At 40.9% G+C, this 25967-nt stretch overlaps 1 protein-coding gene across 2 annotated transcripts in view; it reads right to left on the bottom strand.

The window, feature by feature from the left end:
- Window positions 1–23662, bottom strand: part of LOC110856938 (probable G-protein coupled receptor No9) — a 62441-nt gene extending 38779 nt beyond the window's left edge. For both annotated transcript variants that reach the window (XM_022105523.2, XM_035857527.1), the window contains exon 1: window positions 22782–23662. The gene's annotated coding sequence lies outside the window, so the exon portion shown is untranslated. The remainder of the gene's footprint in view (window positions 1–22781) is intronic.
- Window positions 23663–25967: the final 2305 nt, after the last annotated feature.

The raw sequence follows: 25967 nt of genomic DNA, 5'->3' as shown, positions 1-25967 counted from the left end.
TATCCGGTCAAAGTAGGCAAATAATGTGTTCTTAAACAAAATATACTCATGTAAAATAATCATACGCCAAATAACTTTTCAGATTTGTTACTGCATATTAATTTTGAACGAACTTTAGTATCAATCAATTACAAATTTAATTAATTTGAAATTTGCGAATGACACGATCTCCCAATGGGGACGTTTGGCCAAGATATTTGCATCCAAAGCCGAGAAAACGCGCCTTAAATTCGACAAATTTTACACTTTCAAAATTTCCCGCGCTTTTTCTCCTCTTCGGATGCAAATATCTGGGCCAAACGTGCCCATTGGGAGATCGCGTCTTTCGCAAATTTCATCCTAACCAAATTTGTTCTCGATTGAGATTAATTTTCTGAAAATCCGAGAGCACCCCCAGGTCGATCTCCCTTGTGAGGCCGCTCTCATCATTACGTTCGGGACAATGAGAGGAGGGACGCGATAAAGTATAGAAAAATTGAGGGGAAAAGAATTTTGCCAATTTGGCACACTTTGTTCGTTATCTTTGGCTATACGGAGCACTCAAAATTTTGTTGCTTAACGTAACCAAAGTCTTGATTTGATTTGATTTGAAAAATGCGGTAATGAGTGAATTAAGTGAGGAAGATGAGAAGGAAACTCATTGAATTTGATGAGAAGGAAACTCATTGTAACCAAAGTCTTGTCCGAGCGGGAGGAATGTGCAAAGTCCGAGGAAAAGTTAGAGTGTGAAACGAGCTGAAGAAAGGGACGGGAAAAAGTTGATGATTGTGGGATGACCAGCCAGACAGGGTTTCGGGGCAGTGTGTTCTCTATGTAGAAATGACGGATTTATCACGTGGCCTGCCGTGGTGTCACGTGGAAAATAATTATTCACATGCTTTATAAATTAGTTGTATGATTAGTACTAAAAAATTGTTCGCATTTGCATACCTTGAAAATTTTGGGTTTGTTTATCTGCTGTTTAGAAATAACAAATTAACCAGGTGGGTTGGCGTGTAGTGTCACGTGGAAATTGATTATTCGTATACTTCGTAAATTAAGGATTTGACCAGTTAAAAAGATAGTTTTGATTGAAAATCTTTATCACAATTAGAATTTTTCGAGGTATCATAACCACAAAATGAGGTGGGGTTTAATACTTACCACGTGGCGTGGCGTCACGTGGAATCAGTATTCGTGTGTATTATGGGTGTGATTAGTATCAATAATAGTTTTTATTTGGATACCGCGAAAATTTCAAAATTGTAATTTTCCCGGGTTACACCTTCCAGTAGAACATTTCCCTAATTTTTTCCACCCATCCCGTGAAAAAAGCGGGAGAAAAGTTCAAAAAACAGCAACCCTATCCTATCCACCTCCGATCTAAAAAAAAGTCCAGACTTTTTTCCCCATCGCAAAAAAAAACTAACGCACAATCAAATCAAGACAGAAAAAAGGGAGCATCTTATCCTTTCTCACTCACATTTACTTACCTTCTTTCCTAAATTATTATAACATTCCCCTAACTAAATGCGGGACAATTCGGGTAACTGCCATTAATCCCGGGTTACGTAAATATCTACGTACGTATGCACAAGTCGATTTTTTATGCTTTCTCCAAGATCAATTTAGCCATTTGTAAAAATAACCATATCGACGAGAAGGAAGGAAAGTTAATCGAATTGTGATGTACACACGGTAACTTTCTTTTTTTGTTCAAGTTCTCCCTTTTTCCGCTCACTTCTTTTTTTACGTAACGTTACAGACTTTCGCGTAATAATCTGGTCCAATTGTGTGTCTGGTATTCATTGTTCCAAGTGGACTTGTTCTTCAGCTTATCGCTTTTTTCCCTAGTCGTCGGGATCAATGAGTTGGAGTTTGTACTTTCAATTATTAGCTCTCGAATAGCTAAGAACCTTGAGGATTTTGTACCAATGGATCTTGAAAAATGTGGGCATGAAGTTAAATATGGGATACTTTTTGTATGAAATTTTGCCATAAAATCATGTAAAGGACATTTTTAGCATGAAATTTTGCCATACAATTAAACAAACGACATTTTGGGGGGAAAGTTAGGCATACGGTTAAATTTCGTCATCAGTGTTCTGATGCAAATAACGGCAGGAAAGTGGTTTTTACAGGTAAATGCGGAAGAAACTACGCCATACGCCAATATAAATACGTCATATGGTCATACCTGTTTACTTTCATTCATTTGACTGATTATGATAGTAAATGAAATTGAATTTCCTGCCATTTGAACGAAAATGACTGAAGAAATCCGTCATTTCATATGAATTATTGTGAATGAAAGGACTTTCATTTTTCACCCTATGCTTAATACATGGGGCGAAGTAAGAAATGAAGTCCGATGAAGTGAAATGAAATGAATTTGAACGAAAATGACTAAATGTGAATGAAAATCTTTAGTCAGAAATCGGGATGATTTTGAATGAAAAACAAATTTTTGAACAGGTATGCACATGGGGCATATGGCTTGATGGCGCTTGTTTTCCGCACTTTCTTGCATTTCTTTTCCTTCGCACTGCCCGAAATGTAGTAAATCTACAAAAAAAGAAACACTTTTCCCCCTAAAAACATGTCACTTTACGACAACCTCATTCCAGAACAAGAAGAAAACAAGTCGGAAGACAGCAGTGCAAGACTCACATTTTTTCCTAACTTTCCGATTACATAATGCGGAATGAAAGAATCGATAGGACAATTTAAGAAAATGGAAGAATAATACAGATCGTTCCCCTCCTTCCTCGGGGGTGGAAGGCCATGCAGGAAAGTGATATTAAATTACGGCGTCATCCTCCCACCGTCACACACAGTGTTTCGGGTGAAAGTAAGCAACCACATGGGAGAAATAGCGGGGAGAAAGTGTTTTTTTGCAGGGGAATATTTTGACCTGGGAGAAATGCAAGGTGGGAGAAACTAGGTGCTGCCGCTGTAAATAGTTCATACAGCGCGGGGCTAGATGGGGCTTATTTATTGCACTTTCTCCCAGTTTTTTGCACATCAGCATTTCTCGCGGTTTTTTGCACCTCGCATTTCTTTTGATGATTTTGCACATCGGAATTTCTTGCAGTTTTTTGCACCTCGCATTTCTTATGAAGTTTTTGCACATTTACATTTCTTCTGAAGTTTTTGCACATTTGCATTTCTTTTGAAGTTTTTTGGACATCCGCATTTCTTGTAGTTTCTTACTTTCCCCTGCAAGAAATGTGGCAAATCCGCCAGAAACGAAACCCTGGTTACTGTCACAACGTAGCATCGTCTCATTTACATAAATGGATAGTTGAAAAAAGAGGAATGAATGTTTTGTTGTTCAATGAATATATTTTTTCGATCGGGTAATTATCCGAGGTAGCGGAGGATGAGTACTGTACGCTGTTATTTCTTTTTTACATAATACCCGACTTTTAATCAGTACCCACCCGGGCCAAAATTGGTGGCCGGGTGGAAGAACAATATTTGTCGAGAGGCAGGCAGGCAAACCCACCTATCTTGGCAGGAACCGCGGAACAACTCCCGCAAAAAATTATGGGATGCAAATTTGTGCAATTTTGTGCAAAATTTTGTACGACGTAAAATTTAATGTAGAAGAAACCTCCTCAAAACCCCAAAAATTTTTACGAAAATCGCACGTATGCAATTTTCTGCAAATTTTACACGTTATGAAATTGTCAAATCTTTCATGTTTTACTCAGCGTGAAAATTTGTACAGAAAAATTGCAAATTTTTTCGATTTTCATTTCCACATAAAATTTTATTTCGGCAAAAAGCCTAAAAATTTTACTAGTGTTCTTAAAGAAATTTGTCTATTAAGAAATATTCGCGAATTTTTGGATTTTCACACGGGTCTCATAACCCGGAGTGAAAGTTTGTTGATAAAAATGTAGGAATTTTCGATTTTCGCCTCCACATAAAATTTTTGTGCAAAAAACTGCAAATTCTACTTGTAAAATTCAGTCTCTTCAGAAATATTCGGGAATTTTTGGATTTTCGCCTCACCGCTAATTTCCCCCAAATGCCAGATCACACCTTGCGCGGGGTGTGTCTCTCCCATGTCGAGTGGGAGTGTACGGGCGGGCTAATTTGGCAAACAAAACACACAGCCAAGAGTTTCATAATGCTTTCCCCGCTTATAATTGAGCCTCGTAAGTAAAATGCCGAGTTTCAATGGAGGAATGTGTAATAAATGTGCATAATTCCTCCAGTATGACGATGAGGATAACGATGATGATAATAAGAAACCCTGGGAAACGAAATGTAGCAAAGGGGTGCAATCAAACTGGACATTCGTCATGCAACTTTGACAATTTCGAATTTCGAATTAAAATTTTGATATTTTCAATATCGTCTACACGCTCACGGGGTAATTGTACCTCGAAATCGTGTCGATTTTTGAAAACCCCGCGGAAAAATAGGTCTAAAATGGGGGATACTAAATTCGACATTTTTTACAGTTTAACTTATCATCGGACCAACGATAAGACCTTAAGACCTACAACGCCCTTCTTGGAATTTACCCCCTACTCAAAAATTAGAAACATATTTATGAATACTGCATCTCGAAATTTGAATACGTTCGAAAATTATAGTGAATTCGGCCGGACGGACAAGGCATTCCCATAAAAGGGTGTCACCCTTTAATAATACAACAACGACGCCAAACTGCCTATTGGGAAACATAGCGTATCTTTAAATTCGAATAATTATCGTGGATACGGACGGACAGACAAGGCATTCCCATAAAGGGGTTTTTATCCTTTAATAATAAATAAGACGAGGACTGCCTCATGCTTCGTTGGATGATTTGTTTGAAGACGATTTTCTGTGTCATCTCGTCTTCGTCACCTCGTCGTCTTTGACTTTCTTCTTCTTCCCATTAGTCGACTACTGGTGACGAGCGAGGGGAAAAAGGCAGCAGCAGAAATCCAAATGCATAAAACACTTTATTCAAACGTTTAGTTATTTGCGTTTCCTATCTTTCTTTCTTTTCTTTCAGAGTAAACAGTCCGCTTGGTGAAAGCAGGGTTTCGTTTCGGGCAGGTTTCCCACTTACATTTCTTGCAGGGGAAAGGAAGTAATGCAAGAAATGCGAAGTGGGAGAAAGTACGAAAAATTTGCGCCATCTTGACCATACCTGTTCACTTTCATTCATTTTAGTGATTATGATAGTGAATGATAATGAATTTCCCGTGATTTGAACGAAAATGATTGAAAGATTCCGTCATTTGAGATGAATGACTGTGAATGAAAGGATTTCTCACTTCTTTCATTTTTCACCCTATGCTTAATACATGGGGCGAAGTAAGAAATGAAGTCCGATGAAGTGAAGTGAAATGAAATGAATTTGAAAGAAAATGAATGAATGTGAATGAAAATCTTCAGTCAGAAATCGGGATGACTGAAGTTTGAATGAAAAAAGTTTTTTTTGAACAGGTATGATCTTGACATGCGCTGTATGAAGTATTTACATCGCCGGCGGGGTGTAGTTTCTTGCGCCGTGCATTTCTCCCAGGTAAAAATATTTACCTGCAAGAAACCACTTTTTTCTTCCCTTTATTTCTTGTGGTCTTACTTCCGCCCGAAACACTGTATTTATGGCGTTACGTTACGCTACATTTCTATGTTTTTTTCCTCGTCTCATTACTAAATTGACATGGGGTGGCTGGTTGGAAGAAGGTTATTTTTTTAGCCCGAGGTGGGCCAAATATAAAAAAAAGAACACGAATAAGGCAGGAAAACGACAAGTATTGCTTCATGTAGAATTACTAATCTGACAAATATAAAATAAAGTTGAGAAATGTTTAGTTTTTTAGAAGTGGAAACAAATATGAGATTTTTAAGTGAAAATCATGTTTTTTAGTAAATAAAAAATCATGTTTTTGAGAAATTCAAAAATACAATGTCTATCGATACTTAAATGCAGAAGTCAAACTATTTGATAAACATATTTTTCGATAACTCCAAAAGTCATACTGATTTTTTGATAAATGCTAAAAATTATGTTTTTATAAACCCCGGAAACATGTCTTTTTTTAAAAAAAAACACTAAAAAAATTGATTTTAAACCACTTTTTTACAAATGCTAAAACAACATATGATGTTTTTAAAGCAAAAACGGAACAAATTATATTTTTCATAAATGCAAAAAACCCGATAAATGCTCAAAAACTGTTTTCTGTCCCAAATGTGAAAATGCGAATCTTTTACGAATTTATTTACGACGAATAATTACACAAAGGTCTCCCATACACCTGCACGATTTGATAAATTATCAGAAAATCTGTGCATGAAAAACGCATCTAAATACATAAATAGGAAATGAGGCCCATTTTTTTCCGAGTAATAAATCGTACTTATAGTAATATTTTCCAGCATACGAAAATGTGCATACATGAACACGCGTTCTCTGAATTTTGCATGAAAAACATTTTTTTACAGTGCGACCAACACATCTAAACCAAACCACATTTGGGCAATATGAACAAAAACATGAAGTTAGAAACCCCCTTGGGACGCAAATAGGACTCTGTCACGTGATATATACACAGTGGCCGCGGAACCCTGAGGGGACAAACAGAGGTACAATGTCCCCACGGTTGTTCGATGTCGGCATCATCTCCCCATCTTGTATAAACCCGCCCCTCCCCTATTCTACATTTTTTATGTCCCCCAATGTCCCCATGGCTTCCGCGGCCACTAATCTTCATACATAACGTACATAACGGCAGTGGCCGCGGAAGCTTGAGGGGACAAAAAGAGGGACAATGTCCCCACTAGTATTCGATGTCCCCATCTTATATAAACGCCTCCCTTCCCCCTATCCTGCAATGTTAATTATCCCCCATGTCCCCACCACACCTTCCGCGGCCACTGTGCATACATACACACACACCAAGATATAATTAAGGATGGAGAAATAATATCACGCAATTTAAGGACCAATTTTCCCATTTTCTTGCCCCAATTTATTAGCCGGAGAGTAAAATGCCTCCGTTTTTTTGTACTCCAAGTCAAACAAAGTAGGAAAAAGCGTGCAAGAAATTATTCGCCTCCATTATTTTTTTTCTTGCATTACCGACGGCGGTGCTGCTGGATGGAGAAGAAACTTAGAGTAATCCAGGAGGAGAGGAATGTTGGGGACAATATTGTCCCGATAAAAAAATGGGGATTTTTCCCTATATTTTGGCATTTTCCCCACTACAGAGGTGGGTAAAATACTTGGGAGAAAATGGTATTTAGAGCCCCGCTAGTTTGGATTCCAGGGGTGTTACGCCCACAAAAAACGAAAATATATGAATTATAGCTGTTAATTCCTTCATAAAACGTGTATTTCCGTTAACTATTAAATTTTAAATGTGAAGAGAAAATTCTCAAGTACGGAAACCGAACCAAACGACGACGGAGAGAAAAAACCAAGGATCATCCTTCCATATATGGGACCACTTACCCACAGACTAACTGGTTACCTACGGAGAAAACTTCAATGCGAATTTGGATATCTCACAGGGAAAAAGATGAAACAATTGATATGTCACTACAAAGAGAAACCACCACCAGACTTAGTAGGAATTTACCAGATTTTATGCTCATGTAATAACAAATACATAGGAGAAACAAGTCGCCCCCTCATCAAACGCATAAAAGAACACTTAAACGATATCAAAAAGAAGAATATCAAATCAGCGGTGGCACTACATACTTTAGAAAATCCAAGTCATCGGATAACAGGAGACTCAGCAAGTCTTATCGTCCCGGAAAGAAGAAATTTTTACCGAAAATTTCTTGAAAGTTTGCACATAAGAAGTACTCCCGACGCCATAAACCAAGACAATGGCATGAACCTCAACCCCATATGGTCATCATTAATGCTACCCCTTATTTAAATTCCATAACTACATTAATGCAACAAATATCATTTTCAATTTGAGAATAGCACTGTTTTTTCGATTTCCAAAAAATTGTTAAAAAATTTCCTGATGATGATGCAAGTTCAGCATCGAAAGCTAGAATAAATTGCTTTTAAATCCACGCCCATGTATTCCGACGAAGCCTCCTCAAATTTTAAATGTATATATTTAATTTAAAAAGTTACTCATTAACTTTTTATCGCTGTGAATTTTGTTTAATCGTGAAAACAATCTATTTTGACAGCGAAAAAAGGCTTAATTTCTGGACAAAACGTGTATTTTCGAATAATAAAATTTTTATATAATTTGAAATTATGCAAATTCCTTTTACGTTATATGGTCATTATGCAAAATAAACTATGCAAATCAACCGGAGGCCGTATTTTCGTTGCCTTCTCACATATATGTAGATTCTCATCTTTTTTTGTTGTTGTTCCAGCTCTGGAAATCTGGTAAAAACGGAGCTAAAAAATTTCTCTATTTTTCCCACCTCTGCCCCACATCGCTTAAAGATACATAAATTTGTTACACAATACAAAAAAAACCATGCATGCATTTTTTCCTACTAAATAATCTTCTCCATTGTACATATTTTCCTATCTCATCCTCGCCGTGGACTCGTGGTGGCCTTTTGCATCGTCTTTCTTGGAGTGGATGCTAATGATGCCCTCCTTACATAACGGGTCCACCAGCTTTACTTAAAAACCCAACTTTGACACCATTGTATTGAGGATTATTGTTGTTCATGCGGAGGGTTTGGCACGATATCCTCGGTGGAAGGGTATCACCACCACGGACACGAAGTCGTCTCACTGCTCGATGGAGGCTTAAGGGACACGAAAGTGTTGAATCATCACGACGTGTCACCACTACCAAAGTAGCCGACCTGCCATCCACTACATCAGCGTCTTGGAACCACCAGTGGCCGCGGAAGCGGAAGGGGACAGAAGGGCAATTTCCCCACGGTTGTTACATAGATGTCCGCATCATCATCTCCCCATCTTATATAAACCCGGGTCTTCCTCTAATCCTTTAATGTTAGCGTCCCCACGGCTTCCGCGGCCACTGCCTGTGTGAGCAGAGTTGTACTTGTGTATGTATAGTCATTGGCCGCGGAAGCTTGTCGACAGAGGGACAATGTCCTCACGGTTGTTTGATGTCTGCCCATCTTATATAAACCAGTCCTTTCCCCCTAAAATCCTAAAATGTTAACGTCCCCCGATATCCCCACACCTTCCGCGGCCACTGTTTCTCACCACAACCACTTGCCAGACGACTCGTCTTTGGGCGTAATGAAGGAGTTTGAGGACTAAGGAGGAGTTGGAAAAAATTATGCCATGCAACCAAACCAAACCACATCCTACACCTTGTCACAATTACCAAGTCCGAGTGTCTCACTTTCACAAAACGTGGAGTGAAATCAATTTCGTTTTCTACTTCTTTTTTCCCAATTCTTTTTCTCGCAATAGCTGCCGGCGAATCAACCAGACAACTTTAAGGTGACGATTGCCTGCGAAACAGGGGTGGGCGAAATAATTTGTCAAAATGTACAGAATTTTGGAATCACGACAGTTACACCCACAAAATGACAAGAATCTACGTCAAAAAGGCAGAAGTCATACGAAAATACAGGTTTTGTCAAAGAAATTAACTTTTTATCGGGGTCAAAATACATTGGGCGTACTCACAACAACGTCATATTCAGCTTTGCAACTTATTTCGCAATATTATGTCGTGAGGGGATTCGCAAAATATGACTTTCGCAAATCTCGCAAAACCTAAAACCACATTTTTTCATCCTGTTTTCATGGATTTCTCTATTTTCTCTTGCTGGCGAGGATAGTTTTTCTAAACAAAAAGATAGCCAATTGCTGAATAAATTTGCGAAAAAAAAATCCGAGCAGAAATTTCTGTAAAAAATTTGTCTTTTTGTGGGTGTAACAGCCCCAGAAATGCAAACCTAGATCTTCAAAATAGTGTATTTTGCCCAACCCTGGGGTTCCTCGAAATATTAAGATATCACCCCACTACTCCCAGCAGACTGGCCGGGTCACGTCCACGTCACGATATGAATGAATGAACGAATCCATGAATGATGACCTACTCAACGGGACAGATGGGAGAAAGCAGTAGTCGCCTGTTGCCCCACCCACGCTTACGTCCGTCCGTACATCCTCCCCATTCCATGGAAATTTTATCCAATTTATTTAAATAACGAAATGACGAAGCGTGTGAAACCTTGAACTTTTCGACTGTCTGTCCCATAATTAGTTTTCCATACGAAGAGACATGAATCGTCCTCGTCGTCTCCTCCGTATTTATGCCGTGTCAAGCGCACACATGCACGAGGAGTTTGAAGACGATCAGAAGAGATAAAAGCGGACCGAGATGATCAAAGGTTCAATTTACGATTAGAATGAATATGCACTGTGCTCTGTTATTATTCTCTGATCGAGAATCAGTTCTACTTGATCGAGAGAAACTCGTTTAACTGGGAGGAAAACTTGTTGAGAATGTGTGCCATATGGTGGTGGTGGTGGTGGGCAGTGGCCGCGGAAGGTGTGGGGACATCTGGGGACCTTAACAGTGTATGATGTGGGGGAAGAGTGGTTTAAATTAGATGAGGAGATGATGCGGACATCGAATAACTGTGGGGACATTGCCCCTTTGTCCCTTCACCCTTCCGCGGCCCCTGAGGGTGGGTGATACGTGTGTAGAGTTGTACGATGGACGGGTATGGAAATTTTGGCATAAATTCAATAACATGAGTACCTCGTTTCTTAAGGATTTGGTACATTTCTTGCAGTGGAAGGTAAGAAGCTGCAAGAAATGGGAGGTGCAAGAAACTGGGAGAAAGTGCGAGAAATGTGCGCCATCTAGCCCCGCGCGGTATGAACTATCTACCCCGGCGGGGCGTAGTTTCTCCCACCTTTCATTTCTCCCAGGTTAAAATATTTCCCTTGCAAGAAACCACTTTCTCCCCCTTATTTCTTGCAAGTGGTTACTTTACTTTCACCCGAAACACTCTCCTAATATTCCTACCGTTTAAGAACAACTCTACTTAAACCGTGTATGTACATTATTCTGGAGAAATATGGGTCTCCTAAATTACTCCACTTTCTCCCTGGTTGGGGCAGGGCAAGAAATTGGACTACTTTTTAAGACTCTTCCGAAATAAAAAGCGTTCCCTTACATGGAGAAAAGTTTGGTTATTATTGCAGCGCCCTTAAAAAAGTCCTTCAGCCCCTGACCTTCCCCAGAGAGTCGGCTCGTCACACTTTTTATTGACAGCTGACAATGCCACGCTTTCTCCTTAATCTTGGAGGTCCTCCAGTCAATAAAAGTATGTACCGCTGGTCAGAAATATGGGATTTTGTCTGCCCTATTTGTTTTGGGATTTGCAAAAATTACGGGGCAATAAGAAAAAATATTTGATAGAAAAATGTGCGATTTTTTGTTCGGAAATTTTTAATTTAGCCAGGAAATTTAGAGCATATTTTTGTTAATAAAAACTATTTGGTAGAAAAATATGCGATTTTTTTGTTGTTATGCGAATTTTTATTTAAGCCAGGAAATTTTGGGTGAATTTTTTTTTACATATTTCGAAAACTATGACACCCTCACTTTCACTAGTTTCCTATAAACTCCTCCTGTTTCATAATTGTCCCCACATTTCTCGCGCTGCTGGTTCAAGGACGTGTGTCCGGACTGTATATGTATTTGCACTTTGGCTGATTTCTCTCCAATATTGGTGTACTTGACGTAATAAAAAAACTACTACTCCCACTTTGCAGCCTTAATTCGGTTCCATTCCATCTGGGCGAGAAGAGAAGAGGAGAAGAGAAAGAACAATAGGAGAAAGTCAAGGGAGTCGATTTTTTTGACAGAGAAAGCAAGACATTCAACTCTCCCCTGCCAGAAACCAAACCACTCACATCTCTCGTGTGTGTACAAACAAACACGGTCCGTGGCTGCAGTGGCCGCGCAAAGATGTGGGGACATGGGGGGACATTGTAGGATAGGGGAGGGATGGATTTGTATAATGCGGACTTCCAACAACCGTGGGAACATTGCCCCTCTGTCCCCTCACGCTTCCGCGGCCACTGGGTAGGTACATCGGCTTGTTGGTGACGGTCCAAAAAAAATTGGAAGTAGTTTTTTGGGGAGGAACATTGACGCCGGAAGAAAGGGGGCATTTTATTCCCAGAAATTTTGCAAAATCGTATATTATCAAGGTGCGTTCGATTTATGCTTAATTCCCGGAAAACGGGGCAAGAAATTTAGGAAAATTACAAAAAACTGGCCCTAAAAACTTGAAAATTCCCGGAAGCTATGAAAATTTTCAGAAAAAGTTCAGAAATTTTTCCCCACTTACACATTTACATCACAAATCTAACCCACGCTTATCCATGTTAAGTAATAACTCTTTCCTCCTCCTATCACACAAGGCTAATGTCCCTCCACCAACTTGCGCAGCCACTGGGCCGAATATTGTTGGGATTTTAAGAGTCGATTGCTCGTGAGGCATGCAGGGCTGGCAGGTCGTGTTTGCTAATTTTTTTTCAAGTTTTCTCAACCCGCAGCCAAAAATACAACCTTTATTGGCAAGGAAATCTCTTTTTCTCTCCTTTTCACATATATTATTATGTTTCTGTTTTCCACTCGAGGCCTTTTTTCTCCTGGGTTTGGAAGGGGGCAGTGTTTTTGGCTAAATTGGGTCGTATTTTTGCTGGTTTTTTGGATTGTGTGAGTGTGACAAACTTTATGAGTAAAATTGCGTGGAATTAAAATTTGAAATGGTGCAGCGTTTTTTCGTGGAATTTTTGGTGTTTTTTTCGTAAATTGTGAGAAACCATGTGAGTAAAATAGCATAGAATCGAAATCTGAAAAGGTGCAATGTTTTTGCGTCGTGTTTTTGGTGTTTTTTTAAATTGTGTAACTTTGTGAGAAACCTTATCAGTAAAATTGAAATTAGAAAACTAGCTGGGAATTAAAAAATTTGAGGTGTGGTGTTTTTATCGTGTTTTTGGTGTTTTTACCAAGTTGTGCCTGTAAGAAATCTTGTGAATAAAATAGTCAGGAATTTAAATATGTTTCCAAATCTTTTGGATTTTGTTTCTTTCCAAAATTTGAAACTTTCAGTGGGAAATATTTAGTCGCAAGTACTTATCTGACGTAACCCTGATTGATTTTTCCCATAAAACACCGCACTTTGTGTGCGTTTTTTTGCCAAAAAATAACACCCCCGTTTAGAAACCACGTTGTTTTAGAAACGAAACTGGGACAAAGTATCACGCCCTCGGTTAACTTAAGTTGGAGAAACAAATCCGTTTTCCCCGAAAATGGGGATATTTCTCCCTCTTTTATTTTATTTTATGTATATCTGCACATTCCAACACATACTTTTGCATCCATTCACGTCCGCACACATCCCGTTCTTCGGTGCAGCCGGAGTAAGAAGGAGGTTGGAGAGTTGGATCGATTTTTAGCAGTAATTTCATTAACTTGACGACTACTTATGTATATATGCTCTCTGGACACGGAGGTATCCGCAAAGGTCGCTCCGCACAGGACGCGCAACTCGGGGGAAAATGGGAAAGAAATGCCAAGAAACATGTCTCATGGTAAATCCGATCCGACAATATTATGGATTTTTTTATCTGGCCGGTTACTACAACATCCGTCAGGTCGGATCAGATCCATGTTATAGTAAAGGGCCGGATAATCCGGGTATTATCCGATTACCAACCTTACTCGGTAACTTATCGCTAAAATCATTACATTTTTGATCATTTCTCCCCTCTGGGAACTTATTTTAAAATTCTGGACTACAAATTTGTCCTCAGTGAGTTGATCGATGGAATGGCGTCGAGTTTTTTGAGCTAGTTTCGACCAGTTCCGATTTTTCTGAAGGCTTCTTAACCTTGAGATCTCCTCCGCCAAAAAGTGTAAAAATCTAGAGTGTATATTTCTTAAAAAATTTACGCCGCCCAAAAATTTGTCGTCCAGAATTTTAATATAAATTCCCAGAGTGGAGAAATGATCCAAAATATGCTGATTTTCACAATTTTGGTGATGAGTTAATGTCCCCAAATGTCCCCGTGTTCCGTGGTCTCCTTCCTCCCCTCCAACAAATTGTAACTACTTCCTGCACGCGCGTTTGCTATTGACCCCTAAAAAGAAGAAGTAGAAGAAGAAGGCGGACGACTCTTCACCCAACATTATTATTACCCATGTTTTTTACACGGACCGCGGAACAATAATGTCCCCGAGAGGATTTTCTTACCATATAATTAATCCCATTATCCCCCCCACTCGTTCCCCAGCACGTGGAAGGACATACACATGTGCATACATACTCGAACATAAGTACTTGCATGATATTGATTATTGACCACAACGCAGGCTACATACGTTTCCTACACGGAAGACAAAGTGGGGAGTGGAAAGGTTATGCATAAATTAAGGATAAGGTGGTCAAGAATAAGACATCGAAAACATTATTGACGTCCAAGTCACTAATTTGCCGCCGACCTGCTACGTAGTCCACCTCCACTCCACATGAGATAAATACATCGTGCCCACCCAGTGTTTCGGGTGAAAGTAAGTAACCACGTGCAAGAAATAACGGGGAGAAAGTGGTTTTTTTTTCAGGGGAATATTTTGACCTGGGAGAAATGCAAGGTGGGAGAAACTACGCCCTGCCGCTGTAAATAGTTCGTACTATGTGTGTCTACATGGCGCTTATTTTTCGCACTTTCTCCCAGTTTCTTGCACCTCGCATTTCTCGCATAATTTGATTTGCAGTGCAAGGAATGTAGTAAACCTGCAAGAATTTTTCGCACTTTCTCCCAGTTTCTTGCACCTCGCAATTCTTGCTTTCACCGTAACAAATGTAACAAACCCGCCGGAAACGAAACACTTTTTCGCATATATCACTAAATATAGAATGAAAGTAGGAGGAGAAAGTTGCCCATCCGGATAAGCACGTGTCCGTCCACATTCTCCAAGAATAAATTTCATGGAAAAATAATTCATGCATGAAAAGAAATTAATTGCATCAATGTTATTGTTTCGAATAAGAAGCCCTTAATTTCCCGAATTGTTTTACATTTCCCAGCAAACCATGATGATTAGGAAACAAAGAAAATGACGTGCATGCCCATACACCGTTCGAGACCTGCACATCCAGAATTGTGGGAACCTTATGTATTTATATGCCTCTGGGGGATTCAGTAATTTGAGGATTCGATCCATGTAATCAGCATGAGCGGAGAAAAGTGGTTGCTTATCCAGACCCACACACACACGATCCCAACGAATTGTTGTGTAACACACTTTACTAAACCCACCCGTTATTAATGGTGTCCGTCATGTCGGCTATCTTTATAGTCTTATTTACGTATCCATACTCAAGTGCCGCGGAAGCTGTGGAGACATCGGGGGACATTAACATTGTAGGATAGGGGGAAGGGCTTAATATCCGCGTGTATGATGAGGACATCGAATGACCGTGGGGACATTCCCCCCTTATCCACACGCTTCCTTCCGCGGCCACTTCTGAATACAACAGATTTATGAAATTATGCAAAACTAGTGGCCGCGGAAGCCGTGGGGACATCTAGGGACGTTAATATGGATAGGGGAGGCCCGTGTTTATACAAGATGGGCAAATGATGCCCACATCGAACAACCCTGGGGACATTGTCCCCTCCCGCTTCCGCGGCCATTGTCCATCTGGTTTTGTGAGTGCATGCACAAGGGAAAAATTGAGGTAGGGAAAAAAAGTGGAGGTGATGTGATTTGGGAGAGGACGTATGTAAATAAGTTACGTGCTTGGGAGCAGTGAGAGATGCAGATATCTGGCTAATTGCAGGGGGAGAAAGTATGCTATTAGGGCCGGCATAGAGATTACTTTAACAGCTTTCTCTCTCTCTCTTTGACGAGTAGGAAACGAAACGCACATGGATTTGGCCGATTGTAGCAGGAAGGAAGGAAAATATGCAGAATTTCAGCCCAGTCTACCTGCCAGGAAAGGTGTACGTTTACCGAGGGCAATGGCATGTTTGCCCGATTTGTCCTCTATATACTTAACCGAATGTCCAGGTCACCCCAGAAAAAAAATTGAATATTGGTCAGCCCAATTTGTGCCCAAATTTAATATTTGTCATGTTTGTCCCTTATTTAAATTAAGGCTAAAACGTCCTTTATGGCACGCTCAAACTGCCCGAAATTCGTTTTTGCGCCCTGAACCCTGCCCAATTTTACGGCGGGGTAATATGGAACGAATAGGAAATCAGATTTATCGATGGCGCGTAAAATGCTACCAGTGTACGGGTGACCTCTGCCCTACACATTTATGTGGATGGCTAATTGTTTGACCCCTTGTTTTAAGTTTATCCCGCCACCAACGGCTAAAAATTCGACTCATTTATATCCACGCCCTCTATACGACTGGCTGCCTGTCTGTCCCGATTTATTTATCAACTCGGGACAACGAGACGAGTCTCATCATCTCTCCTGCACCCGCACATTTTACACGGATGATGAATCCCGCCACCGCAACAATTTCCATTCCTGAAAGGTAAATGGCTTCCCATTCTGGCCAAATGTCAACTATGATTCGCTTGGATAAACTCGTGGCCGCGGAAGCCGTGGGGACATAGGGGGACATTGTAGGATAGGTTTATATACGATCATACCTGTTCACTTTCATTCATTTGATTGATTATGAAGGCGAATGATAGAAAAAGAAAATGAATTTTCTGCTATTTGAGTGAAAATGAATGAAGGATGGTGTCATTTCAGATGAATGACTGTGAATGAAAATTATTCATTTTTCACCCTATGGAGCGAAGTAAGAAATGAAGGCCAATGAAGTGAAATGAAATGAATTTGAATGACGAAAATGACTGAATATGAATGAAAATCCTCTTTCAGAAATTGGGATGACTGACTTTTGAATGAAAACAAAATTTTTGAACAGGTATGTATAAGATCATCGAAGAACCATGGGGACATTGTCCCCTCACCCTTCCGCGGCCACTGATGGGACACAAAAGGTAAATAGACACATACACTTTTAGTTTTCTCTCCTCGCACGGATTCATCATGGCAATTGTGAGATTTGCGTACGTCTAGTGGGACAGGTTTTGTGGGGATGGGGTATTATTTCGAGTCCGTAATTGGCCCTGTTTCTTCCTCGGCAGGCATACGGATGGATGGGCGGATGGATTGAATCCTAATATATGTAGAGGACTCGGATAGCATACAAATTTGGATGGATGGGTAAATATTATGGCCTATTTTTGGCTCGGGTAGAGTAGAGCTGTAGGATCAGTGTTGGCATGTAGGGTGAATCACGTGCAAGAAATTGGGATTTTTGCAGGAATAATTTCTTGCAGGAGTGAAAGAAATGCAAGAAATAAGCGACATCTAACGGGAATTTTCTACAAATTCGTCAAATACACAGGGTGAGCCACTAGGTTGCGTGTATTTCTTACAATTTTTTGCAATGCAGATACGAAAAATTACTGAAATATGTATTTAATATTAAAATATTTGCAACATTTTGCAAAATTTACATGCGGATATGTATTTACGAAAAATGTAAAAAGGGTGACCCCCCACGTGGTGCAGATTTCTTTGCAATTTTTTGCAGTCCTACCAAATTGCAAGAATTCAAACACTTCATAACATTGGCAAAAATTCCAAGAAACATTGGCCTAAACAAAAACAACCGCTTAAAAAACTCCCCTCGTCTTCTGGTCTCGAATGGAATAAAAATACGACCAATAATACTTAAACCCATCTCTTATCAAAATTGAAACCCAAAACGAAACCGATAAGTCATACTCCTCTGTTTTTGCTACTTAAGCACAAAAAAAGAACTGGAACAGTAGTACGTATTTTAAGAAGAAAAAAGGTTTTATTCTGCTTCTTCTCCCCAAACAGAACAAAAAAGTAGAAATATCGCAAATCCTCGCAACAGTGGCCGCGGAAGCTGTGAGGGGACATCGGGGGACATTGACGTTTTAGGAAGGCCGGGTTTATATAAGATGGGGAGATGATACGGACGTCAAACAACCGTGGGGACATTGTCCTTCTATCCCCCCAAACTTCCGCGGCCACTGACCATAGATACACAAGTACAACTCTGTTCATGCGGGCAGTGGCCGCGGAAGCCGTGGGGACATCGGGGGACATTGTCATTGTATTAGGATAGGGGAGGGCCGGGGTTGTATAAGATGGGGAGATGATGCCGACATCGAACAACCCTGGGGACATTACCCCTCTGTCCCCTCACCCTTCCGCGGCCACTGCCTCTCAATACCGTCAGTTGCAGAGAAATATCCGCATCCACATAAAACACAAACTGAAAAACCAAACCAACGCCAAAACCAAACAGACCAATAAATCAAGAAATTGCGAGAAATGTGAGTACATCTTTTTCATGATGGCTCTCCGTGTGTGTGTTGATGCTTATGTTGTAGTGAATGATACACGTCCGTCCGTCCGTCCGTCAGTCCATCCATCCATCCCCAAGGGACCATTGTGTGTTGTGTGTGAATGACGACGAGCGATGGTCTAGTCTGTACCGTTGTCTGTACCATGACCAGCTCAGGGGGCGGATATGTATTTATTTTTTAAAAAATCGCGCAAATATGTACGATTTTAGGAACAAAAACGTCAAATTTTCTACGAAATATGTACGAAAAATGAAGAATTTTTGCTAAATTTGTATGCAAATATGTATTTACAAAAAATCGCTGAATTATGTATTTAATATTTAAGAAAAAACGCTAACATTTTATCGAATTATGTACGAAAAAGCAAGAATTTGTATTTCTGTTGTCAAAATGCTTAAGAATTTTGAGGTAGAATTTCTTCTTACAAACCAATTTCGTCTCTAATATCGTTAACATATTTACAAGATACATATGTAAATAAGTATTTACGAAAAAATATATAAAAACATTTCCGTATTTTTGAAACATTTATACGCCTGAAAACCTAGAAATATTTGACAATATGTAATAATCTTTTGAAATTTTTGTTATCTAAGCGAGTTACGCGACACACCCACAAAGTTTGACCGTCGATGGTCATCAAAATCAAAAAATTATCAAATAAATACATATCCGCTCCCTGAACAGAACATCACCTTGTCTGTAAGACAAGATTTCCTTCAATGGAAGCAAGTAAGTAAGTAATCCGCACGTCCAGACTGACCGACGGACGAGAGATCATGTCGACCAAGGAAAACGTGTCGTGAAGAATTATCCGAAAAGAAAATAATTAAATTCCATTGCACAACGGAACTTGAACAAATACTGTTTTTTTTCTTTCTTTCTCTTTTTCTCTTTCACAAAGTCAACAAGCACGTGGAACGAGAACTGCTATGTGCCAAAGTAAGATAACACGAGTGACAAGTGACGAGACCAAAGTCGTCTACTTACATAAATATTACAGTGCTTTGTGTCTTGCGGGTGGGCTACATTTCTTGCAGGGCGAAGGAAGAAACGGGAGAAATGTGAGGTGCAAGAAAGTGGGAGAAAATGCAAGAAATATGCTCCATTTTAACCACGCGGCGTATGTAGTATTTATCCCGGCGGGGCGTGGTTTCTTGCGCCGTGCATTTCTTGCAGGTCAAAATTAACACCTGCAAGAAACCACTTTCTCCCCCTTATTTGTTGCACGTGGTTTTTTACTTTCACCCGAAACACTGGCGGGAAGACATATTTTTTAAATAATGCAAACGTTTTGTTTTGCTTAATTTTTTGCCCAGAAATTCTATTTCCGTAACAAATATGACATTTCAATTTCAGTTTTTCGTTTCTTATCAGTTTACCACATTTCTTGCAGTGCAAATCAAGCCCCGCAAGAAATGCGAGGTGCACGAAACTGGGAGAAAGTGCAAAAAATACCCACCCGCCATACGAACTATTTCTTCCTGCCGGACTTTCATTTCTCCCACCTTGCATTTCCCCCCAGGTCAAAATATCCCCCTGCAAGAAACCACTTTCTCCCAGGTGATTCCTCCCATTCGAAACAATCCATATTTATTTTCGCCAACTTTCACCCTTGCCACGAGGCAGGAAATAAATTGCATGCATTTCTCCGCCATTGATGTCCCACGGGAGAGGCCAGACCTCCCTCGGCGAGAGTGGCGTGGCGTGGCCTTGAAAAGTCACCATTGTTTTGATGGTAATGCTTTCTCGTCGTCTTGTTCTTCTCGGAATTGTGATCTGATTTGCGGGGAGCAATTAGTGGGGAAAATCGCTCCGGCAAATCTGAAGAGGTGTGCGGAAGACAAGAGGCACAAAATAATTTGGAAATGGAATTGACTTTACTTACGCCAACAACAAACAACAAATAGTGAAAGTAAATGGCAGGTGGTGGTGGGGGGTTGGCTGTCCAGTGGCCGCGGAAGGGAAGAGGGGACATCTGGGGACATTAAGTAACATTGTAGGATAGGGGAGGGACGGGTTTTTATAAGATGATGAGGATATCGAACAACCGTGGGGACTTTGCCCCTCTGTCCACAAGATTCCGCGGCCACTGTGCATGCCTCTACTTGAACTCGTGCTCTTCACCGTGATGATGAGAGACTTCATTAAAGTGCTTGATATTTCGGAGGGTTTGGGCAAAAGGAGGTGAAAGTGAAAGTGAACAGGGGACATGGACAGGGTGCAAGAAATACCCCGGGGGAAGAAAGTGGTTTCTTGCAGGGGAATATTTTGACCTGGGAGAAACTATTTATTTCCCACAGCTCTATTTCACACGACACGTGGCTATTTCTTGCACTTTCTCTCATTGATTTTGATCTGGGAGAAATGCAAGGTGGGAGAAACTCCGTCCCGCCGGGGTAAATACTTTATACGGTACGTGGCTAAATGGCGCATATTTTTTGCACTTTCTCCCACTTTCTTGCACCTCACATTTCTCCCGTTTCTTCCTTTACCCTGCAAGAAATGTAGCAAACCGGCAAGAAACGAAACACCCGGGACAATAATGTCCTCACTAAATCGAATACTTATCAAACTCTGTACCACAATTTGGGTATCCGTTGAGCGGCCCCTGCCTGAATGTGAAAACAATGCCATAAGAGACGAGAATTTAAGAGAATTCGCATCTCGAGTGCATTATCCGTGTGCTCTCCTTGTTTGCAAAGCAGGCATCCCGAATAATTCAAAACAACAACACAAACGAACAACAAGATGAACAAATTGAGCACAAATGGAGCCTCGCTCGCCCTCCCTCCCTCCCTGCAGGCCTCAGTTAAGGAGGACTTGCAAGGAGAAATATCAAATAATGTTGATTTAGAAAAACAAAAGGAGCTTCTTCTCCACCAAACAGTGGCCGCGGTATGGTGGGGGGGACAGAGGGGCAGTGTTCCCACGGTTGTTGGATGTTCATATCGTCTTTTCCATGTTATATAAACCCGTCCCTTCCCCCTTATCCTACAATGTTAATGTCCCCACAGCTTCCTCGGCCACTGCTTCCTGAATAAAATTTGGCCTCCAACCGTATCGCGAGCAGTGGCCGCGGAAGGGTGAAGGGACAAAGGGACAGTGGTCCAGAGGTTGTTAAATGTTCGAATTATCTGTCCATGTTATAAGTATAGATTCCTCACTTCCCTATCCTGTAATGTTAATGTCCCCACGGCTTTCGCGGCCACTGGTCCCTAAACAAAGTCGAATTTTCTCCCTTACAGTGGCCGCGGAAGGAAGCGTGAAGACAAAGGGGCAATGTCCCTAGGATTGTTCGTTGATCCCATTATCTGCCCATCTTATATAAACCTGGACCTTCCCCGCCATCCGACAATTTTAACGTCCCCCGATGTCCCCACACCTTCCGCGGGCACTGCTCCCTCGCCAACAAAGTCGACTTCCTCGTCGCCCCTGCTGCAGTCTCGCGAGGCCTTTTTGTTTCCTTTGATGAGGATATTTACAAGGAAAAAGCGAGGTGAAAGCGTGGTCATGGTCGTCGTCTTGGTGCACCGAAAAGAAGATGAGTTCGGAAGTGTATCACGGAAACGGGAGTCACCCGGTTTGAATAAATTGAGAAAAACCGAAAAGAACTCATTTTCTATTTTAAATATTCCTTCTTATACCTTTTGTCTGATTGGTTTCTATACATCGTTACTTTTTTTGCAAAAATATGTAAATGTGTAGCTTGACATGGTGTGTGAAAAATGTTGCGAATTCATTGCCTACTTGATTCTACGTTTTGTCCGATTGGTTTCTGTATTTTTGCGGAAATGGTACATTGACATGGTGTGCAGAAAATGTTGCAAATTCTTCATTTTCGACTTGATCCCACCTTTTGGTTTCTTTGCATTGTTTTTTTTGCAGAAATGTTTATACGTTTTGTCCGATTGGTTTCTGTGGTTGTATTGTTTTTTTGCAAAAATATACGTTGACATGTTGTGCAGAAAATGTTGCAAATTCTTCATTTGGTTTCTAAATATGTATTGTTTTTTGCAGAGATATTTATACTGAAATACTGTGCAAAAATAATGTTGCAAATTTATTTTACACTTGATTCTACATTTTGTCTGATAGCTTTTTCTATATAGATAATTTTGCAATGATTGTTTCCTTTGGATAAATACTATGCAAATTGCAATGTTGCAAATTCATTTCCCATTTCATTCATTCCATATTTTACTTTCCCTGTAGTAAATTTGGCAATGATTGCAGAAAAACACTGCCAAGCTGTGCAGAAAATGTACCTATCTCAACTTACCCCGTTCCTACTAAATTATCCAATTTCTCTTTCTCTTCCACCTCACAATCCGATTATTTACTTATCGAGATGTCAAAGATGTCAACTAAATAAGTAATGCGGGTAAAAGTTGTACATACCTACCTTTTTTTCCTCCTAGAAATGACTGCCCTTGTCACACCGGAAATATTCCAAGGGGCGAAATGAACCAAGTTCGGAAACGAGGAGAAAAGTTTCTTTGTTGGTGGAACGAGTAATAATAAAAATTAGCAATTATAGTTCCCGCCGTAACGACTCTCGAGGGGGGGGGAAGGTGCAAAGGGGGTGTAACTACCTAGGGTAACTTCGTCTCGAAAGTACGTACAATCCCACCCACAAAATGTCACTCATACACTTGCAATTCGGATAACCGGCTTAGTTCCGGGTGCGACGACACAATTTTACTGGGAGGAGGAGGAGGCGGAGTAGTGGGTGTAACTGACAAGAACACCAAATGTCCCAAAGGACACAAAACACACACCAAATGTAACAAATTAATAAATAATTATAGTTCCTGTAACGGTTCAACTGGGGGGAAGGTGAGAAAAGAGGGGGTGTAACTGACAGGAAGGGGTCAACCCGAAGCAGATACAGTGTCACCCACTCAAAATGTCAGTCACTCCCTACAAAAGTTCCCTAGTCGAGAAATACTTCCTTGGGCACGTCTCCCCCAGGGGGTAAGATGAGAACGAGTGGGTGTAACTACCCGGAAGGTGACAACGTCCCCCCTCAAACTACACACAATGTCACCCACCCACACCCACAAAATGTCACCCCACTCACTCACTCACTATGTACATACACCCGCCGTCAAGAAGGATCACTGTCCTTAAGTAAGTAAGTGAAAAGGTGACAATCTCACTAATTCAGTCACCCACCACCAAACCCAACCACTTTCTCCTCTCGTTCTTAAGTAAAAGTGCTACCCGGATGATGAAAAAAGTCGTGAAGAGAGAGAGCTCTCGCAGAAACGTGACTGCTCGAGTCGGTGGAGAAATGCGGACTGAAACCTGCCCCAGAAGAGATCTTTTCCTCCTCAGAGTCAGAGTCGACTTTTGTGAGCTGTTGCTTATTGCACCACCAAAACCACCACCGTTAAGTTGAGACGCCAATGCATTTCACATTTCATGCACTTATACTACAGCCAAATCTCTCGCGATAAAATAAAATAAAAGTAAAGTAAGGTGAAGAACTTAGCACTCTTTTCTGTTTCTTTCTTTCTCCCCAATTTTCAGAATTCTTCATGTCGTGGGGACGTTTAGCATAGAAAGAGCGATGGAACTTGACACCATTAATCATTCTAGAGCGGAGGCCTCTTCCTCTTTAACGTGGTGGTGGTGGTGGTGGTCAGTGGCCGCGGAAGGGAGGGGGACAGAGGGGCAAAATTTGATGTCGTATATAAACCCTCCTGATCCTGCAATGTTAATGTCTCCTCGGCTTCCGCGGCCACTGGTAAGTAAGTAAGTAAGTGAGCGAGTAAATAATGCAATGCACAGTGGCCGCGGACAGAGGGACAATGTCCCCACGGTTATTATTCGATGTTTGAATCATCTCCCCATCTTATATAAACCCGGTCTTCCCTCCCCAATCCGACAATGTTAATTTCCCCCCGGCTTCCGCGGCCACTGGTAGTGCTAGTAAGTAAGTAAATGAACGAGTAAGTAACGCAATGCACAGTGGCCGCGGAAAGGTGCGGACAGAGGGAATATCCCCACGGTTTTTTGTCGAAGTCCGTATCATCTCCCCATCTTATATAAACCCGTCCCTCTTACAATGTTAATGTCCCCCGATATCCACCCAGCTTCCGCGGCCACTGGTAAGTAAGTAAGGAAGTGAGCGAGTAGGTAATGTAATGCAATGCATTTACCTGTTTTAGGAATCAGGACTTTGTGAAAGAGAAAGTCCTGACCAGTCGTTTGTGAAATCCGGTCTGAATTCTTAACCACTTTCATTTCACATCGGAATAAATTTTTCTCTTCCTTTTTTCCCTCTCTCTCTCTCTCCTTTGCCGAGGTGAAGGAGGGGATAAATTCATGGGTGGTTTTAGTAGGTGGTGGTGGTGGTCAGTGGCCGCGGAAGAAGGGGGACACGGGGTGCATTGTCCTCTTAGATATTTAGCAAAATCGTATGATCAAAACTCGCAAAAAACTCGGTAAAATCGTATTTACAATGTTAATAAGTCCGTCCTCCTATCTCACAATGCTAAAGTCCCCTAACTTCCGACACTCGTGGTAAGTGGCCGCGGAAGCCGTGGGGACATCGGGGATATTAACATTGTAGGGTAAGGGAGATTAATGATTTATATACGATGGGAAAATGATACGGACATCGAACAACCGTGGGGACATTGTCCCTCTGTCCCCACGCCCTTCCGCGGCCACTTAGAAAAAACCATAAATATACAAAAATTATGAAAACCAGTGGCCCCAGAAACCGTGGGGGCATTACCCTTAAAGAATCGAGAAAGGCAGGGGCTTATAAATACTAATAAATAAGATGTACATATTATACAAACATCGAACTATCTGTCCCCCCTGTCCCCTCTTCACCCTTCCGCAGCCACTGTTTTTTTCTTTATCGTATGTAATCACGGATGCCCCATCTCCCACGAGATGATATTATTCATGCCCCCACAAAACTAAACCTGGTGGGGATTATTTAATCCATTTATTCATTCTTGGCGGCCCGGATGGAAAGAAAGAAATGGAAATCGTCCTGAGCAGATTACGACCCAGATAAAAAATAAGGACGCCAGTGAAGTGCACCCACCTTTCGCAGGTAGCGTCGTCTCATTTTAAATATGTATGTGCAAAAAAAATATGCAAAGATCCGCAATTCTGATGGATGATGATCGAATTACGAATGTGCTGACGACGACGAGGACGAGAAGTCGGTACTTTTACGGGTGGAGGAATATTGTAATTGTGTCCGATTCGGGTGACAGTTATTTCCTCGGTTTGGTTGGATGGATAAGGGTCGTTACATTGTTGGGCGGAAGGTAAGGGGAGAAGGCGCCGCGGAAAGAAAGCTTGGGAATATTGTGAGAATTGATTTCTTGCACCGTTTCCGGCATTTCGTGCACTGCAAGAAATATGGGCCAGCATATAGGGATTGTCCACTAAATATCGCTCATTTCGTGCATTTCTTTCACTCCTGCAAGAAATTATGCTTGCAAAAAAAGACAGAGTTTCTTGCATGTGGATTTTTGTTCCTGGTAAAAAAATGTCTGAAAAGAGTTTAATAGGATTGGAAGAATTAGAAAATTCTATGAATGGTCTCATCTAATTTTCG

This window comes from Folsomia candida, unplaced genomic scaffold (genome assembly GCF_002217175.1).
Source record: "Folsomia candida strain VU population unplaced genomic scaffold, ASM221717v1 Fcan01_Sc017, whole genome shotgun sequence".
In the NCBI taxonomy this organism is placed as follows: Eukaryota; Metazoa; Arthropoda; class Collembola; order Entomobryomorpha; family Isotomidae; genus Folsomia; species Folsomia candida.
Note: the sequence above shows the minus strand (reverse complement) of the source record. Positions and strands in the feature narration are given on the sequence as shown.